The sequence below is a fragment of the Belonocnema kinseyi genome, chromosome 7, assembly GCF_010883055.1.
Source record: "Belonocnema kinseyi isolate 2016_QV_RU_SX_M_011 chromosome 7, B_treatae_v1, whole genome shotgun sequence".
NCBI lineage: Eukaryota > Metazoa > Arthropoda > Insecta > Hymenoptera > Cynipidae > Belonocnema > Belonocnema kinseyi.
The window spans coordinates 129,229,370-129,235,971 of NC_046663.1; the positions used below are offsets into that span (position 1 = coordinate 129,229,370).

The window sequence follows — 6,602 nt, forward strand, 5'->3', positions numbered from 1 at the left end:
CCCCCCCCCCCAATACTATATAACTATATAGTCCCCCTATAACCTGAAGATCCGTTTGGGATCCCAAAGAATAAGTTTGCCACATTTGGTGACGATTGGTCAAAAACTGTGGATTTGCATAAGCATCATCCTTTTTACACCACTTTATTTGATATATATATATATATAGATATACAGTCAATGCTATATTGCATTATTTATTCAACAAAAGCTATTAGCAATTAGCGATTCAGGTTGCGGTAGGAACCATCTCCAGTGCGTAATCTACATGTGTATAAATGTTCAAGTCGATCTATTCAACGGCGTGGACGGTATTGAGCCGCAAACCCAAAAATTCGAATTTTATATAGTATATTTGCCTACATACTTTTTTGTTCTGGCATACTTCTTTAGCTTCTTTTACGTCCATGCATTTTTTCATGCAGGCTCTCGTGTTTTGGTGGTTTCTTATGTCTCTTCTACCTAGGGCAATTATTCACACATTCTAACCATTCTTTCCGCGGTCTGCCTCTGGGCACGCTGCCATTTACTCAACCTTCATTCACTTTTTTCGTTAGTCGTTCATTTGGCATTCTCTTAACATGCCCGAACCATCTTAACTGATTTCTTTCCCATGTGTCTATTAGCGTCTCTTCTGCACCACATTCTTGGAGAATTATCTCGTTACTCACTTTATCCATCAGTTTTCTCGCATATTATGCGCATGAATCTCATGTGAATTGTGTTAATTTTACTCTTATCTTTTTCTTGATAAGTCCATGTCTCGCTACCGTATAGTACAGTCGGTACAAATATAGAATTATTTATTGCCATTTTAGCTATATTTAATATATTTTTACTTCTGATAAGGGTCCCTGCTCTACCAATAACCTTCTTACCTTCGTTTATGCGTCTATCTAATTCCTCATCTTTATTTCCGTCCCTAGTAAATAAGCTACCAAGGTATACGAACTTATCAACTTGTTCAATTCTCTCATCATTTAATAAAATATTGCATAGTGTTTTCTCACTCTTTCCTTAGAACACCATAGTTTTTGTTTTATTTGCATTAATTTTGAGGGTCATGCTCTTCATGCTTGCATTTAGCTTATACGACATTCTTTGCAAGTCTTCGATTGGCTCTGGCATAACAACCTAATCATCTGCGAACACTAACCCACGTACCCTTACTGTTTAATTGACAAAAAATACTAAAATATTAAGAATTTTAACTTTGCTACGATGAGAAGTAAATTCCCGGTTTTTAAACTCAATTCCGGGGTTTTCCCGGTTACCCGTCAAAGTCACCACCCTGATTATAAATAAATTATATATAGATATATTTTTTAGAAAGCGGAAATGTATAGATAAATTAAAATAAGAAAGTACATTATAAGGCTAATTATTAATGTTTAAATATTATTATTAGTGAAGTAATATAATCAATCAATGTTTGAAATTCGCAACAATCGCAGGTACCTGACCAGAAAGTAGGTCGTTGGTCAGCCCTGTCAGGGTCGCCTGACTTGGTCAGGAGCATGCCGACCACTGCTCTAAACAGGACTATTAATATTTAGAGTCCATATACTCGTAATCAATTAATATTTATTTTTTAAATAGCTTTTTTGTCATACCGCTTGAGTACAGCAGTACTGTACTAGTTAGCACCGACCCATACTGCGCCCATTGTGCCATGAGTGCTCCATGAGGGAAGCCCACGTTAGACCTCTATGGATTAGCATGTCGTTGCCATTAGGGGCCTCGCCTGGATTGCGCTCATGGGTTCCACGAAGCTTGAGAGTGTAATCCATACGGGCCCCTTCAATTTTTCCACACGAGATTAAAAAATTTAATTGGGTGTGTAGAGTTTCGCCATCTCATGACGTACTGCAAGTTATATAATTTTTCCTGTTAAGGAGGAACCATCGTTACTGCTGAGATCAGTCGACTAGGCAGTCCTAATACCTACACGCGGATGACTTACTGAGTTGAAATATGTCAACACTGTGATCATGTCGCCGGCGACATGAATCAACGGCTGCCTGATATCTACATTGATCGCGTCTCGCGATGTTACCAGATTGCGATAGTCAACGTTCAGAACCGCAAGTTTCGTGATTAATTTTTTTTTTTTCATGTATATGCAGGAACCAAATGGATAATATTATTTTTGCACCTCAATTTTGAAATACTTGTTTTTCATTAAAAAATTTATAAATAAATAAATAAGTTACCCTAGGCTTCTGATATTTTAACTGAGTACTTTTGGTGATCATATTTAGATATCGTAAAAGTTTGGTTAAAATGGTAATGAAAATTCTTGTTGCAGTGGTACCTCCTTAAGCCTCAGGAGATATTTGGACAAGAAAAATGAGGATTTAACGAAAGCAAAGATTGCCGCTGGCCAATTTTATAAATAAAGTTATGTAATCCTCTCAAATTTTGATAAAATTATTAATATGAGGGAAGTATATTTTATACAAATTTGTATTAGATTATTTATATATAACAATGACTTAGATATATCAAGTTTAAAACCTCAAAATCTGACATGTCGAAGGAGTGTTTTGTAATTAATGTTAATAAAAAAATTAGTACTTAAATTAAAATATATTGTTACCACATACAATTTCAATTCGTAAATTATTATATTATTTTAGTTTAGAGATAAATAATTAGATGCTTGCACCTAAAATAACAGAATTTTGTGATTTACCGCATCTAACATTTTTTAAGGTATGTTAAGCTGACTTAGCCTCATTTTCGAATATCATTATTTTAAAATCATTTTTGCAAACGGAATCAAATATTAACGCTGATATATATTGTGAAATTAAACTCTAGAGTATAGGGACATCTACGAATATTATATCTCAACATCAAAATGTTCTTAAAACACGTTGCAACGACGTCCAGGCGATCTATTCTGGAACAACCCACGTAATGAATTTTAAGCTTTCTAATGAGAAAACTTGATCATTTTTTATTTTTCCGCGAAAGGGGCGTTATCTAGAACGTAAAATTCAAAAGAATTGGATACGATTTGTAGTCAATCGAAAATTTGCAATAAACTATAAATGACTACAATGCAAAACACGACCGTAGGCAGATTACAACTGGTGGAAGAAATTCAAAGGCCTCTCTGGTACCAAGATTACACATTCAAAATTTACAATTGAAGGGTGGGAATGCATAAAGACTCAACTGCCATATTACTCTTTTTCAGGAGATTAAAAAAGTGTTTTGTAAACTCAGTAGGGCCATTAAAAAAATGAGAAAGTACTTTCAAGATATTTAATGCTTCACTAAAATTAAAAAAAGCTTGCTGACAAAAAGCTATCCAAATTCGAGAAAAATAATTAAGGGCGTTGAAACTAGGACCTAACCTCAAAATTGAATTACCTCCTTTTACTTCATAAATACTAGAATTACATGTTTTTATGGATAATTGGGGCATATTCCTGTTTTGAATAAAATCCTTATATGGAGTGAAAACTTGGTTGTTTTCAATAGTCTTTGTGGAAAACTTTCTTTTTATGCTCAGGTTAAGATAATAAAAAAGAATGTTTTAGACAAAAACTATTGAAATTAGCCAATTCTTCACTCCGAAGGCAGATTTTATTAAGAACAGGAATATACCTTAATTATCTACACAAAAATTTAGTCTTAGTATTTATGGAGTAAAATGAGGCAATTAAATTTTGAGGTTCCAACGCAATAAAAATTGTAATCAAGAGCGGCGTGTATATTAAATTTAATTTATAATCACGATAATCACTCAGATAGTTTCATTCTGCACAAAATCAAAATGAAAGCTATTCAAAAACAAAATTGGATTTCAAACCGAAATGTGTAATTACACAAATAAACAACAGACCTAACCTACAATCAACTGTACTCACATTAGATTTGTACCATTCAGGGCAAATTTTTGAAAAAGTTCCACCCATACGTTGCACTTTAATATTAAAAACCAATTCAATCGACGAATTCTAGATTATTACTTTAATTTCGAATATTTGACAAGATTTAAAGAAATGAAAACACAAAGTCTACAAGAACGCTGCCATTCCGACCTGTACATTAAATTTAAAATAAAATGTATATTAAATTTCAACTACACTGTATGCAAATGACTTCACATACATTTGTATTAAATTTAATACAGATTTTTCAAACACTGATACTTTCAACATTAATTGTGATGTGAACGTGCAGTTTAAAAAAGCTAAGAACTAAAATTCTAGCTATTAAATGAACGAGTAAAACTAAAAAATATTTGCTTTTAAAAAATTATTCAGTTTCGAAAAAATGCAAAATGAAATCATGTCTTTCAAATTGCGTAAAACTAACATTTTAACTTCAATTGATGAAAGTAATTACATTTTGGCATATTTTAGAAAAATTGGCTTGTACATTATTTAATACTGAATCCAGGGGACAGCATATTAATTAAAGAAAATTATCTAGTCTGGAGAAAATTTAAACGGTAATTCTTACTTTGAGTGTAGAAAGAGCCTCTACTAAATTTGGGCCAAAATAATTACTTATATTATTATTTTTCTTCGACAGATTTCTTGTTGAAATTTTAACTCTATTGAAATTAGAAATAATGCATTTGTTATTTTATCCTATGTTACATTGAATTACACTATTTCTTTAGGAAAATAATGAATTCAAGATAATAAATGAAATACGTTCCACTTTAAAAAAATGCAGCCCCAAAGAGAATGCGTTGGCAGGAATGTTTATGGGAATTTTTTACATCTTTTAGGAAAAACTCCGATTTCGAAACTTTGGCACTTGACTCCTTATGAATATCCACCCGCTAATTCGAATTTCATTCAATCGATTTCAATGGAATAGTTTACTACAGGGGATATACTTCTGTCAAAAAGTTCTCCAAGAGTGAAAGAAAAAAATTTCTATAACATCAATCTCAGGGTTGCTCTTTTAGCCGTAAGATGACACAAGACTAAGATATTAAAAAAAAAAGTTAAATGTGCGTAAAATATTATATAAGTGTCGTCTAACACCTATTGTATATTTTTAAATTGACATGCAATAATAATCTTCCAAACGCATTTTCCAGCTTTAATATAATAATTTAAAATTTAAAAATTAAATTCGTTTATTACAATTCAGGATGAATTCCGCTACTTATAATGCATGAAAATGCAATAGCGTTTTCTTTTGAGTGCACATATAGTTGCCATTGTTTCTAGCATTAAACTTAAAATGACTTGCTTTACACGTTTTATTTTTTTAAACATTGATTTGAATGCCTATTCGTAACTCAAAAGGAGGAAAATATGTTTCCACATCGGTTTCTAGTAAATGAAAAATTTGTTATTGTAACTTGATTAATTTCAAAATTAGACATATCATACATGGTTAGAATTCATGCTAAGGTGAACTTTGTAGTGTATGTGGTTGATAAAGTTACGAAGGTACAAGTAACTAATTATTTAAATCAATTGCATTGATTAAATCAGAAAATATAACAGAGCAAATAAGTTAGCTAAAACTTCTTTGACATCATGGAACCAAGGACAAGAACAACCGTGACACTACGCCCCTGCTGCTCCGCCATCATGAATACCTCATTATCATGAGCGAAGTGACGTCAGAGTCCCCGCCTTCAGATTCCTCTTGGGCGGAATTCCACCGTTAACATGCTAGCCGAGGAGCTCGCATAGAATCAACACCGAACAACTGATGACACTTATTATTAATAAAAATGTAGAAGGCACACACTATAAGACACTTGTCAGATCTCGAATGCACCTGCCGTTAAAAAAAGCACACTTCGCACTTCACATTTTTCTCTTCTTTTCCTAGTGATTCTCCTTGACAGTTGAAGCAAGCTGGTCAACTTGGATGTAGATTTCGGGGTTACAGCCTTTAACACCAAAGATACTCAATTTCAAGGTCAGCCCTCCATCAAACCTAGTCTAGTACGCAGACTCACAATTTTTGATCGGACATAGAGCGTTAGCGGCACTTTTGAATCTTCCTTCTTTATCTTAACTTTTGTATTTAACATTAAACTTGAGGACTTGATATTTACTGCAAACATGTGCACGAATTTCAAAACGCACTTTCCCTACTCATCCTCGGGAAACTGGAGTCAAACTTCATTTACACATAATACATGATCCACCCCTTGGTAAAGAATTCCAGATACTTGAATAATATTACTGCATGCCACTCTTTCCTTTCGCGAACTCACTTTTTTATTGTACCAATCAATCCGTCGGCATCGAGATCATACCAATTGCCGGTGATACACAGCTAGATTCTAGAACCACCGTAAAGCAACCCGTCCCCGTCCGCGTGTACAACAATCGGAGCTACGAGCATGTTTCAAGTCAGTCGACTCGAGACATGCCAGGCGAACGTTGGCACTCTCTGTCTGCCCTCCCTCTTCCAAATATCCAGGTTCTATTCTCCCACCACCGTTCTGCTGTAGTGATGTGTTTGTGCAAGGCGCTTAGGACCGTACTAAGGCTTTCCCAGTAGGTGACAAATCGGGCCCAACTCACTTCTAGAAAACTTTTTTGAGGAAATGTGATACCTACTATATGAGCAATTCACTGTCAGCGGTTTCAGCAAATTTGTGT

The 6,602-nt window shown here is 33.9% G+C and overlaps 1 protein-coding gene across 5 annotated transcripts in view; it reads right to left on the bottom strand.

Annotated features, from left to right (window-relative positions):
* The window catches only part of LOC117177547 (protein kibra), a 441,495-nt gene extending 435,102 nt beyond the window's left edge, over nucleotides 1–6,393 (bottom strand). For 2 of the 5 annotated variants that reach the window (XM_033368341.1, XM_033368338.1), the window contains exon 1: nucleotides 5,582–6,392. The gene's annotated coding sequence lies outside the window, so the exon portion shown is untranslated. Of the gene's footprint in view, nucleotides 1–5,369; nucleotides 5,552–5,581 lie in introns of those variants that run through there. The other 3 variants (XM_033368344.1, XM_033368342.1, XM_033368343.1) reach the window with 2 other exon arrangements.
* Nucleotides 6,394–6,602: the final 209 nt, after the last annotated feature.